The sequence below is a fragment of the Stegodyphus dumicola genome, chromosome 7 (genome assembly GCF_044657685.1).
Source record: "Stegodyphus dumicola isolate Sdum_Otavi_A_Nest chromosome 7, ASM4465768v1".
NCBI classification, from domain to species: domain Eukaryota; kingdom Metazoa; phylum Arthropoda; class Arachnida; order Araneae; family Eresidae; genus Stegodyphus; species Stegodyphus dumicola.
The window spans coordinates 177,909,859-177,924,198 of NC_140774.1; the positions used below are offsets into that span (position 1 = coordinate 177,909,859).

General features: G+C 33.6%; 1 protein-coding gene across 6 annotated transcripts in view; it reads right to left on the bottom strand.

Moving 5' to 3' along the window:
* LOC118191624 (exocyst complex component 4-like) overlaps positions 1-14,340 on the bottom strand; it is a 785,372-nt gene that overhangs the window by 690,013 nt on the left and 81,019 nt on the right. The window contains exon 1 of one of the 6 annotated variants that reach the window (XM_085821102.1): positions 10,764-12,218. The exons of 2 other annotated variants lie outside the window; for them this stretch is intronic. The gene's annotated coding sequence lies outside the window, so the exon portion shown is untranslated. Of the gene's footprint in view, positions 1-10,763; positions 12,219-14,340 lie in introns of those variants that run through there. 3 more of the 6 variants (XM_085821105.1, XM_085821098.1, XM_085821100.1) reach the window with 3 other exon arrangements.

The following is a 14,340-nucleotide window of genomic DNA, read 5'->3' on the forward strand; positions in this document are numbered from 1 at the left end:
GGCTGAGCATAAAAGTCGCTGAACACTGGTAGTTTGGGTCGATATTCGACTCCCGCGAGTATAAGCGTTTTTGTGTTCTTTTACTCGTGTCTAATGTGCAAGCGACCCAGTTTCCGTTAGAAAGTCCTCCACGAAATCATCCATCCGCTTAGCCAGAAAACCCTAAGGTGCTTTGCCGTAATCTCAATAAACTAAACTAAACGTTATCTTCCATGTTGTTGCCAGCGACAGTTCCGTTGACATCTTTTTATATAATCCGTATAAGAAGGAAGAAACTGACAATTTATGATACAAATTTATAACACACAGCGCAATAAGCAGATACAAATAACTCAAAATAAACGCAGATGTTAAGTTATTTCTCCTTATCGTAAAGAAATTTTGTCAATTCCTAAAAATAATTCCAATAAATTCTAAATCACAATTCACCGAATCGCTTAATCTCACAGCCGATTAAGAACTCACTCCTAACTCTAGTGAATTTACTCCGTTTTTATATACGCTGTATCATAGGCTTCTGGATAAATAACTTCCTGGATAAAGCTGGATAAATGTAAGCTTCTGGATGAATCGGTCATAGGGCTTCAGAAATGTGTTTTCCAGAAGTCACCAAGTTAACGAAAATATTGCCAATTTGATTCCAAAAACTGTTGCTAAGGCTCGTCAGGAACGAATCTACCGATTTCTCGCATTCTGATGGAGGTATTTTTACTATTAAAACGCTGCTGCCCTCAGAATTGAAATTCTATGAATAAAAGAAACACTTAAATAGAAAACATGTGACCATAAATTCGATTAAACAAAAAAAAAAAAAAAAAAAACCGCCCTAAAATTATAATAGTTGAGGTGTAGCTTGAAATTTCGAGCCCTTAAGATGCCCTTTGAACTTAAAATAAATGTACGTATATATATTTACACACTTATATACTAAATATAATATTAATATAGATAATTATGAATCGGAAATCCATTATAGTCAAATAATTAAGTTTCATTTGATGTTTCTAAGCAAGTCAAGAAAACTATTTCAATAATAAACAAATTTAATAACAACAAAATCACGCAGAAAAGATCTTAATAAATATATAACTTGATAAATATTTATGCATAACTATGCAAATAACTAAAAAAAGACCTAAAATCTTTCAGATTTAATATTACACCCAAAGGGGTGTTATTTTAACGTTTTGTGAGTTACCTTTGTTTATGAAATATCATATACTTCGCACTCAAACCATAAAATTTAATTCAACAGCAATATCACAAAATAATTTAAAAAGAGCATATCTAGAATTTCCGATACACAGTCTCATGTGCTGGGGATAAAAATATCTTTTTCTGTGTTCCCACTGCTTGCTTTGAAATTGCTAAGTTTCTTAATAAAAAATTCGTTAAAATTAAACAAAATATGAAACACATAATAAAAGAAATTCCAAATTTGAGCTTCCAGATGCCCACATTCGAGTGGAGGACTACGTTATTCAAAATTTGATGTCTCTAGGTACCGTCGTTTTTTTACAATGAGAGAAACATACATACATTCATACAGATTCTCCTTTATCTGATTTCTTTAAATATAATGCAGGGCTCAAATATTTGTTGGCAACAGTTTGAAAAGTTAAACGCCGTTTATAGTGAACCGACTTAAAATGCCAAAACGAAATTAATACCCTTCTGGGCAAATTGTCCCTTTGGGATATAAAACATGCAAAAATATAAAAATAACTGTACCTAACTGAAATAAATATGTTCAACTTTAATTATTATTATTTATCATTAAAGTTAAATTAATAACTGTAATTAGTTTAATTATCAAGATTTTTAGATAAAATTTGTAAAAGTTCGAACACTAGTAAATCTTAGAATCTACTCATATATCCTAGCTTTTACTTGTATCTGAAGATAAAAGTCTATAATATCTAACACGGGATTTAAAATTTAAACTAGAAGTTTATATTTATCGCTGCCTTTAACGATGCAAATTAGTTAAAGCTAGTTCAAACCAGTTTCCAGTTTTATACTGATCTCACGTGGCAACTCTGTTTTTCCCTATTTTATTTTTTAATGCTGTGAGCAGTTGTCTTGCTTTCGGTGCATCGGGATGAATTATGGTGTGCGTAAAACAGTTTCATGAGCTTTTAAAAAAATGAACAATAAAAAAGCAGTAATTTTTAATCAAAATGTATATATTTTATCGATTAAAAAGATGCAAACGCTCTTAGACTATATGTACAATCTTCAGTCTAGACATAAGTTATTTTGCATCAAAAAAATTAATTCATTTTATTAAATTAAATAAATTTAAGTATTGAAGGTATATTTTTGCTTCTTTAATTTACGTTGCTATGATATACTTACAAAAACAATGCGTTTGAGTACTTTTGTCGGGGCTTTTGCAGCACATATTGTCATTTATTAACATATCTCACCGAAACCTCGGAATAAAAATATTTTATTAGAAACTAAACGTGCATTTTACTTTACCAGCCGAATTCAAATGCTGGCTGCATGGACGTTTTCGTGGCCCACCAGCGGCCGAGCGGTAAAGTCGCTAAACACTGGTAGTTCGGTCCGAGGTTCGAATCCCGCGAACGGGCTGGCTGCATGGGCGTTTTCGTGGTTTTCCCCATGTGTAACGTGTATACGAGCCAGTTCCCTTAGAAAGTCCTCCACGAAGGCATCCCTTCTCTTAGGCAGATAGCCCTAGTGTGCTTTGCCATAACTAAATATACCATACCATACCATGGACGTTTTCGTGAATTTTCAGGTGTGCAATAATGAAGACGAACCAGTTTCCCTTGCAAAGTCCTCCACGAATGCATCTCTTCCCTTAGACAGATAATCCTCGGATGCTTTGCCATAATTTATAAACATAACAAAAAAAAAAAAAAAACTACTTTACTAGTTTAACAGTCGACAGTTTTTTTAAACCGTCCGCTTGTCTGCAAATGTTGTCACACCAATCAGTAAATTCTAAGATTTTTCCAAGTATGTAGAAATGTAATCGTTCTTCTTTATACACAAACGCCGGCTAGCTCTAAAATAAAGCACAGACATAGTTATAAAGAAAATAGACACCAAAACAAGAACATACTCCAAAACAGAATACTAAACATTTAGAATTAACGTTCGAGTCACGGAGATATAATATTTGAAGATATAAGAAACATTCTTATCGCAGCTGGAGGTCGAATGGCTGTAAGTTGTATTTTTGTCGCCACTAGATGGCGTTCGATAAAACACTTTGGTTGTATCCAAATATTTCTGTTAGAGAACCATTATATTAAAGAAACATGTACATTATGTTTTAATTATTTGGTACAAGTCGAGACCGTACTATTATGTCTCATTTAAGGTACTGCCCTAAATATTCGACATTTTTTTATCTCTTCAAAAAAAAGCAGTCACAAGTCACCTAACATTAGATAAAGATATAAATTGCATATTTATTGAACTATAACACAGTTAAATATTCAGTGATAAAATATCAAAAGTGCGCTTATTTTCTCTTCAGTATTCCAGTTTCTGTACTAAATTTTCGCAGCAGTATTCATTCTTAAACAAAATTTATCGCAACTACCTTAGCAGGAGTCTCCAAATTTTCCGAAGTCCACCAGCGGCCGAGCGGTAAAGTCGCTGAACACTGGTAGTTCGGTCTGAGGTTCGAATCCCGCGAACGGGCTGGCCGCATGGGTGTTTTCGTGGTTTTCCCCATGTGTAACGTGTATACGAGCCAGTTTCCCTTAGAAAGTCCTCCACGAAGGCATCCCTCCCCTTAGGCAAATAGCCCTAGTGTGCTTTGCCATAATTAAATACACCACCAAATTTTCCGAAGTCACCAAGCTCTGGCAACCATACTAATAACAGTTCTTCAGGTAATCATATCCATTATAAGTTGCATCCGAAAGTTCACCGAATCAGCTTTTCTTCTTAAAATTCGCCAGAATGCGCCAAAGTGGTTGCGCTAATACGTAAGTACCAAACTTAAGTTTTAAATGCTGAATTTCGCGCTATCGAAGATTTATAACTTAACTACTAATAGCCTACTGATGAGAGACTTCACAATAACGCTAAAAGAATGAAACTGTAATTAAAAATTCACAAGGAAACGAAAAATACATTTAAAATATTATCAGCACTCGCTCTAAGCTATTTGCAACCGGGTGCAATCTATGCATTTCCTAAATTCTGCCATCGGTTGCACAGATTGTGACGCCGTACTGAAACATTGTTTTGTTTGATGAAAAACATCCTAAATTTTACAAGTATTATTATTTATATCAGACACAAAAAATAAAAACGTTTTGTTTTGAATCTGAGTAAATTTATTCCATCGTAATCATGATAAAATAACTTTTCATGCATTATGGCATAAATCTAGCTTATTTTTTCTGATATTTGTATTCTTTGATTTTTCAAATTGTAGGAAATCTGCAAAAATGTTGCGACACATCAATTTTAAATGCTCGTAGAATGCTTTAGATTGGTTGATTCTCTTGAAGCAAAATAAAGCGAGTTTTCAAAAAAATGATTGATTTTACGCATTTAATTCATGCAACATAATTGATAATGTTGAGCAATAAGTTTCCAAGTAAGTCTCAGAATGCACATTTGTGTCCAAATATTGCTCTTTATAGTTACTGTTTTAAGCACCTATACAAGTTATTCGACTTTGTATTTTCAATTAGATGTCAGTAATGAATATGAACGTTGGCATCTAAATGCAGAAAAATGGCCGCTTTCGTTGCCCTTTTACATATGTTGATGAATATATTTCAAGTCATCTGAAATCGAACCTTTCTGAAAATAAAAGTTCGAAAAGTAGATTTTTTTTTTTTTTTTTTTTTTTTTTAATTTCTAAATTTTTGTATACACACAGATAACTATTACTAGTTATTTTAGATCTTAAATACTGGGGTACCCACGTCTCTGAATCTAAAGTGTTCTAATTAAAAAGTACAATGACCCAAATAACCAAAGAAATCCTGTGAAATTTGTTCTTTAATACTTGTCCTAAATAAATTACTGTTTCAAGTAACCGGAAAAGACAGTATACATTTTTCGGTAATCAGTTAGTTATGTGATCCACCACTTTCAGTTATTTATTTATTTTTTTAGATGACGACGCAAATTGGTTGTTATTTTAATCATATCTCTTTCCCGCCACTTTAACGCACGTTCGAATTTAAAAATAACGCTTTAGTAGCGCTATCTAAGAAATAAATAATTAACTAAAAGCGGTAGATCGCATATTACATGATTACTCATTTTTCTCCCGTGATAATCATCCGAGATAAACGTCTGAAAGCTTTCAGATTTTACAATACGCCAAAGGGGCTTTATTTTTAGCGTTTTGTGTGCTAACTTTATTTATTAAATACAATGTTCTTTGCATTTAAGCCATAAAATTCAATTCAACAGCATAATCATAAAATATTTCAAAGCAGCATATCTTTAGAATTTCCGATACACAGTCTCGCGCGCTGGAGATATTTTTTTCCCCGTACAGTACTGTCATTGCTCGAGTTGAAATCGTCGAGTTTGCTAATCAAAAATGTTTTAAAGTGTTACAAAATATGAAACTGATAATAAAACAAATTTCAAATTCCAAATTCGGGCTTCCAGATGCCCATATTCAGTGGATGATTACGTTATTCAAAATTTTATGGTTCTAGGTACGTTGTTTTATCACAATTCGAGAAACATACATACATTTATGCAGATTATTCATTATTTCATTTCTTTAAATATAACACAGGGCTCTAATATTTGGTGGTAAGAATTTGAAAAGTGAACCGACATTTATAGTGAACCAACGCAAAATGCCAAAACGAAATTAATAGCCCTTCTGTACTAATGTCCTTTGGGCTGAAAAAATATTTACTCAAAATGTATGCAAGAATTCTGAGGATCCAAAATTTACTTTTTAGATACCTCCTTAGATTAAAGATTACAGAAATTTATAATTCGATATGAAAGTTAGATTTTAATTGGAAATAAACTTCAGATTTTTATACATTGAATCTACTAAATTTTCCTCTGAAATATCAGTTCCTAATTTTAATATATGCCTAATTTTTAATAGCACAGTTGCAAAATAAATTTCGGTTTGAACAGCGGAATTAAGTTTTAACTAGAAATTCTAATCATAATAATTGGAAAAGTAATGGAAGTCAAAAATTCGATGGGACAACAAATAAAAAATTCTGAAAAATAAATTTTAGCATTATGAGAGTGAGATCCATTGGCATTTTAGCTTAACTATTTCAATAATATTTAATATATTTTATTCAACAAAGTGAGAAATTCTTAAAATAAGAAATAATGTCCAAAAATTCTTACAGACCATTTCTAATTTAGCATCTATATTACATCATTTGAGTTGCAGCTTTAAACTTAAATCCTGATCGTGACAAACTGGAAGTTAGTAGCTCTATATGACAACTGAATTATCATTCAAAAATTCGCAGTTTTATACATGAAGTTCGTTAGAAATTTTTAACAGATATTCAAATAATATTTTATTTAAAATATTTTTATAAAAAGAATAAAAACTGACAGAATCTTTTAATTCTAATTATATATTATTCAATATCATAGCCAGCAAAGCAAACATGCCTTTGATACTACAGTATCAAAATTTTAAATGATAGAAGATGGAAGATAAATTCGAAATAATGGCCGGGGCAGTATAGCAGCCATTTTTGCGCAAAATGTTTCTGATATTGCGCATTCCTCCCATAGACGAATCAGCCTTCTCTTTCTCAAGGTCTCTTGTCTATAACAAATTTACAGCGCAGCCGCCGCCATGAGTGCTTTTGATTGAGTATATCCTCTTATGTATGAGAGCGTCTGGAACACGGCTCATGATCAATACAAAGTATAAAAAATTTTATCATGATCAAGCAGACAGTATACAAATTTCATAGCGATGCGCATAATTTTTGAGAAATATTATTTTTCGACATAATTAATTCATTAGCTAATCACTGAAAATGGAATTCTCATATAAAATCGGTTATAACTATGCACCGATTTTAATTGCTGTAAAATTCTAAAAATGCATTTAGTTATATTAAGAAGAAATAGTTTTATCGAAATTTTTCGTCGAAATGTCCTCCACAAGTAATTTTGCGATAGTTCTGTTAGCTCAGATTATGATTTGTAATTATCCACATTTTGCAGCGTGGCGTGATCTAAATTCAGATCAGTCGTTCAAGTACCGTTGCATAAAATCATTATTAGTTTCTTTATTTCCTTTCAAATTAGAGAAGAAAAAAAAATCTGAAAGTTTCAGATTTTGTATTACTCCTAAAAGAGGTTTTTTTTTCATTTACACACTCATACACGTTTCGAGAGCATTTGGGATAATAACCCTTTGGGCTAAAAATGTTTAAAAACAGGATATATTTAGAATTTCCTATAGACAGTCTCGCGCGCTGGAGATAAAAAAAAAGAATTTTTTTTCAAGTTTTTTTTTTTTTTTTTTTTTTTTTTTTTTCGTACTGTGTTGCAATTGCTCGTTTTGAAATCGTTGGGTTTGTTAATCAAAAATTCGTTAAAATTTTATAAAATATGAAATAGACAATAAAACAAATTCCAAATTCGGGCTTCCAGATGCTCATATTCGGGTGGAAGAATACGTTATTCAAAATTTGATGGCTCTAGATATACAGTTATTTTTTCACAACGCAAGAAACATATATACATTCATGCAGATTCTCCGCTATTTATATTTCTTTAAATATAATACAGAATGATAATATTTGGTGGCAACAATTTTAAAGTGAAACGGACATTAATAGTGAACCGACGCAAAATGCTGTTTCGAAACTAAGAGCCCTTCTGGGATAACGCCCCTTTAAGCTAACAAGTAATAACATTTCCATTACGGCAAGAAATTTATATTATTTTTTTACAGTTCCTAGTAACGAAAAATATCTATTAAATGTTTCTGACCACCAGCAGGTTTATGACCATTCAATGATGCTGATGACAGCAGAATGATGATTCCTGCGGATAATCTGGGATCTTGAAACTAAATCAGAATGTCATTATTAAAGAAAGTAGATTTTAGGTCCTCAAGGGATTCCTGAAAAATCATACAGCACTTATGAAAATTGAGAAAAACCTTATTTTGTAGAATTTGCTGCTTTGTCTGTGACATCTGGAAGCAGCTGCTAACACAAGAACATAGTAAAACAAAATCAGTTTGATTAATGTTGAGTAAGGCTGTCTCTTAGTATACATATTCAAACTTGACTTGCCCCATTAATTAGTAGACAAAGTACTTTACGCCTCTTTTAAAGTGCTTTATGACTCTCGCCTGTACTGTAAATGATATGCATGTCTTTCTCATGTAACCATTTTGTCCACGATAACTTTCATGATATTTCGTGATCAATGAGGCCTTTATAAAAATATCCTCTGTTAGATCCCTCCTTATTTCGAGTTAAAAAAATTGCAAAACTTCCTTATATCTCAGTTTTTTAAACCTATTCATAATAGCGATTTGGCCAGAAAAGAAATATCTGCTGTGTAGTAAACAATCATAATATTGAGTGAATTTGCAAAGTTATCTATTAAGCACGAATGAAAAAGGAACGTCTAAATAAAGATGCATTCTAAATTCTGAATAATTAAGTCACACGTTGAAATTCTTTTCTGATTTTATATATTGTTGCCATCGGGGCCTTTAGAAAGTTTGCAGTGGTTAAGCCAACCAGCACATTATTTTTTGAGGAAAATAGTCCACTGACATTAAACCCGAATTGCATATTTTAACAGTAAAACCACCAGTGTTTTTGATTAATAAATTATTAATTAAAATTTAAATATTAAAGTTTAGAAAGTTGAATTAAAATTGTGCAATGTAGATTTTCCTGCGAAAAATTAAAAATAACAAAGAATGTTCGAGTGCAAAATTTCTAAATCTACTCTTTGTGTACAGGAACAGAAATAAAATTTTACGGTAATAACAAAATTTTGTAATAACAAACCAGAGTACTATTTGTGTTCAAAATAAATAAGTAAATAAAAGTGGAGGAGCAATGCCAGAACTTTTAAAATTCAATTATTTTCTTGGTTTAGGTTATTTCCTTTAATAAAAATTCAGTTTTATCAGTTTTATCCGTTGGCAACAGAAGCTGAATAATAAAATCCTCTTCTCAGATTCCGTAGATTATAATTTGAGTTTTTACAAACTAAGAGTTATTATTATTATTGCTGCTACCATCATCAAAATTATCACGCAATCTAAGAGTATTCATGCTAATCGAAGTTTCTAAAAGAAAAACTAACTCTTTTTCAACATTTCATCATTAAATATAGTAAATTAACGGATAAATCACAATATGTATGTATTGAAATTTTCTGTTTTTGCTTTCCATTACACACGAGCATTCTAACAATGAGTTACTAATCTTAGTTTGACATAAAATTCAAATATTTAACTCTTATTGATGCATAATATTTTAAATAACATACCAAACACTTGACAGAAATAAATAAATCTAGAAATTAAAACACTTAACAATCAAAATGCGAGTTTGAGCATAGCGCCATTTTCAATATATTTATGTTAAATCTCCTTATCATACTGACATTTGTAGTAGAATTTAATGAAAAGATTTACTTTTTTTAAATCGTCGCTTTTCTTTTATGAAAAGAAAATTAAAGTTAATTAAAAACAAAATTCGCTAATTAATTGAATCACTTACAAACATCGAGAACTCGGCAACCTGTTGATTGAATTGATCGAATCCAGAATGATTCAAACACTTTTCGGGATTTATAATAATTTTAAATTTATTCCTATAAGTTATATCTTTCGTAATATATGATGAATAATAATTCTACAATTCTGAATTCGTTCTTTAATATTTGTAGCACACAGCATAATTTATGAACTCGTATTTAAACTGGCGAAAATTCTGCTTTTAGAATGCTTGAATTATTTACAAATTTAAATCATTCTATCTAGCAATTTTTTTTTTCTTTCTACTGCCAGTATTTCATGTTAACAATCAAACATCTAAATAGCATAATTATAGACTGACCCAAATCAAATAAACTGAAATATTCTACATAAAATTTGAAATTTTAAGATATACCATAAAATGCGTTAAAACTGATATAATACAGGAAAATTATTTTAAGAAAAATAAGGTTTCAAACACTTATATTTCAACAAATCAGCATTCTTAAGCATATAATAAAATAACAAAAGTTTGAACATTCTAAAATAGTTACGGATAAATATGGTAAATAATGGCAATATTTAATAAACAGTGCCGAGTTATTAATAATTTAAGAGTAAGCATACTTCGAAAAACAAATGAAAATCCTAAAAAATATTTAAAAAAAGAACTGAGTACTTAACGGCGTTTACTAGAAATATAATGCGTTGTGAAATAAAAACATGAATTATTAATATAAATGTACAAATAATATAAGTGATATATCATTTAATTTAAATCTGACAGCCATTGAATTAAATAACATTGTCAACGTTTTGATTAAAATTCACTGGCGAGAATTCAAAATGTAAAATCGTTACGAACAATGATGTTATTAAATGGTTCCGAAATCGCGGATTCATTAATTTCATAATCAGATCAAATCATCAGTGTAGGTAAACGATAAAGGAAACGACAATATTCGATATCAAAACAACACTGGACATTTTCCTTTGAACATGAGCATTTTCTTAAACGATAATTTATTCCATTAGCAAAGAGCGGAAGCGTAAAAGGCTTTCTTACCTTTCTGTTTTAGAATTCATGCGCGCATCCTTAATTGCATTTTCCACAATCCTTTACTCGACGCCTGTAGAGAGGCTTTTCCCGCTGAACACGTGGTCTTCAGCCGCCTTCATTAGCGTCAATTGGCAGTCATGAAAAAAAATCTTTTAATTACTCAGCTGTTCCGCCAGAGAGCGTGCATCTCCGCGGCGTGGCAACACAAATTATATTCCCGCACGTTTCACTGCAACCGCCGTTTACGGGCTCTTTTCCTCCACCGAGAGTTTTGTTTTCCAACACACCAGAGAACTTTTAGGTGGTGGTCGACTCGATTGAAAAAAATGGCCGAGCGTGTGAAACCATTTTTTTTTTCTATTCCGCTTTGGGTTTGTGTGTGTGAGTCTTAAAAACTTCCACCCTTTCGCTGGCCGATGCTGCTTTCTTAATCAGACGAGGGGGTTTGTTTTTTCTGATTTCTTCCTTCTCTCTCTTCACGCACTTTTTGACACCTCATTAAGAAGTTAATTAGTCAGTTTTACGAGAGGAGGGGGTTGGATGGATGGCAACAACAAGCAAAAAAAGGGGGGCACCTACGGCCGTTTTTTTTTCAACCAGCGGCAGGACGCGGCTCCAACTACTACTTCATCCATTTCTGTTCCCTGCGAAGACGACGGGGAAAGAAAAGAACGTTGGGACGGGCAAAAAATCCCTCCTGCCTCCCCAGGCAAAGCCAGACGCAGGTTGCGCCTCCAATCAATAAAGTAGAGGTTAGGAAGAGGAGAGAGATGGAACGAATGGACGAACGAAAAAAAAGGGGAGGAGGGAAGGTTCGCTGGAGGGGAGAGGGGGAAGCAAAAACCGGGTGGGACACGCGTGCAGGCTGCAGACTACGGGGAGGGTGGGTGGGTGTTCGGCTGCTGCGTCTGGAAGGGGAGGGAGGAAAAAGAGAAGATATTGACTGGCGGGCTGTTGCTGCACTGTCTTGTGTGCTGCAGAGGCAGCACTAGACGGATCGATGAAAAAAGTCGCCGTTGTAGAAAAAGAGAGAGACGCCACTTTCAAACCTTTTCCACGAGAATTTTTTAACTCCGACCGGTCTACTTGTTCGGCTTTTTATTTATTTATTCGTTTTCGACTTCGCGAATCCTTTGGTTGTGGTGATAAGTCCGATTTCGAGTCAACAATAAAACCCCTGCTGGGGGGAGTGGGTACGGGTGCTTGTAGTATCTGGAGCGAGCGAGAGAGCCATTTTTTTATCCCCCTTTCTTTTATCAGCCACCAAGGTCAATAACCCGTCGAAACTCGACGTTGGCGTCCAAGTGATTGAAACGAACTGAAGCTACCCCCAGCACAACCTCCAATTCATACTTCGAATAGGAAATAGAAACCGAAGTGTGGTATCGCACACTTCTACGAACAGAGCTGCCACTGTCGGGAGATTCTACCCGAGTTTCCGCTTGCTCGTCGGGATCTTTCCATTTGCTATTCGGTTACTTCTGCATGCGGATCACGTGGTGTCTGCTTTTCGCAGACGATTATTATTTGCGTGGGCCGCCGCTTCTTCCAGCAGCGGGGTTGAGATGCTCTATCACAAAGTAAAGAATTGCGGCGAACGAGCGTCGCGGGGAAGAGATGGCATGCGTATTCGCGCGCGCTCGGCTCGAACGGGGTTCACGGGTGAAGTAATTTTATTTTACTCTTATCACATCATGTATAGGTTTATTTATTTGAAAATTTTATATTAAAATGTAATCGACAGTGGATTTAAGGTATTACCCGGAACCGGCAATAATAAAGCAGGCAAACAAATACTAAATGAAACGCAAAAAAATTATTAATTTACCTTAGTATGAAGATCTCAGTACATTGAATAAAAGAAAGATATTTTTTATATAAAGCATAATGGCAGAAATTTCAGAAATTGCTTAGGATAAATTATTGCAATGAGCTCCTGCTTAGGACAAAAATTCTATGGTAAAAACTGAATTTTTTTCTTAAATTTTACCCTCCACATTAGCTACCGGTGTCTCGAGAGAGCTTAAAATATTCCGACTTTTCACTCTGTCCCGATTTGTTCCTATTCGTTCGTAGGAGTAAAATGTTTCTTTCATTATCATGACACATAACTTCGGTTATCTATTACTCCTTTATCGACGCTTTATTTTCACGTAAACTTAACTGAAACATTTTCACGAAACTGAATTCATTTCTCAGAAACTCAAATTCATAGCTTTCTTTCAGTGAAGTTGTTCTTTGGGATACAAACGGAATGTGAGATTTGACAGGGTTTGAAATCTGGCTGGTTAAATGAAAAGGAGCCGTCTGAAGGGATATACTTTATATAGCACATGTTGAAAACAACGTACCAGTATTGTACGGTGAAATATGCGCCCAAGAACACGGTTGTAACATGTATCACTTTAGCGCGTAGTGTACCGGGTTCTTTATAGCACATGCTAGGAAAATTTCGAAAAGTCTTACTTTCAAATGAATGTCCTAAGAATACGGTTACTACGTTTGGAAAAGTACCAGTGTTGTACTTACTTTGAAATATACATGCTAAGAACATGAACGTAACATGCACCACTTTTAACACGTCGTGAAGAACGTATAGGGAAAATACAGGATGCGCTGCTTTTATTCCGGTACGCTCTAAAAACTCATTAATTTTTCAACTCAAAACAACATAATTATTCAGAAAACAGAAAGGATTAAAAATCTCAGTCCATTTCCCATCAATTTCAGTTTTATTATCGGATCACTGTTCAGTTTCTTCAGCTGCTATAAATCTTTTTAAAATGGCGCATCATCGAATAATTCGTTAACAGACAACTATCCATCAACATCGCATTTCTTTAAAAAAATTAAAACTTTCTCCACCTTCTTCCATTTTAGCACATTTTTCAACTCGGTTCATTAAAAGTTCTGTAGTTGATTGAAAACCATTGCCTGTTCCCCCTCCCAAATGCAAAACGCTGTTAAAAGCAGAAACTTAAAAAGGTCTTTCACAAGCTATTTTTCTTCTGTGAGGAGCAAGTTTCTAGAAATGTGTTCTTAGAATGGTTACATTATTAGTTCAAAGGGCGTTAGCCCAGAATTTCGTTTTGGCATTTTGCTTCGATTCACTTTCTGCGTTGCATTACTTTTCAAAGTGTTGCCACCAACTATTCCAGACTTGTATTATGTTTAAAGAAATTAATGTATGTATGTTTCTTGCATTGTGATAAAACAACGGTACCTAGAGCCACCAAATTTTTAATAACGTTGTACAGACATTAAGTATTTTTTGGAAGCAGGCAAGATGAAAAATGAGCAATTGCCTTCACTGGGAATCGAACCACGGACCTCTGGAATACCGGCCCAGCGTGCAGAACCACTACACCACGAAGGCACGCTAGGAAGGCGTGAGAAATACCTTGTATACTCCCCCTTTTAAAGGGTGACTGTGGTTTTTAGGGGACCCAATCGCCTAATCTTGAAGAGGAGAATCATCATCCAACACCTTTTTAGTTCGGGCGCCACTGTAGAGACATTAGGTATTTTTGGAAGCAGGCAAGATGAAAAATGAGCAATTGCCTTTGCCGGGAATTGAACCACG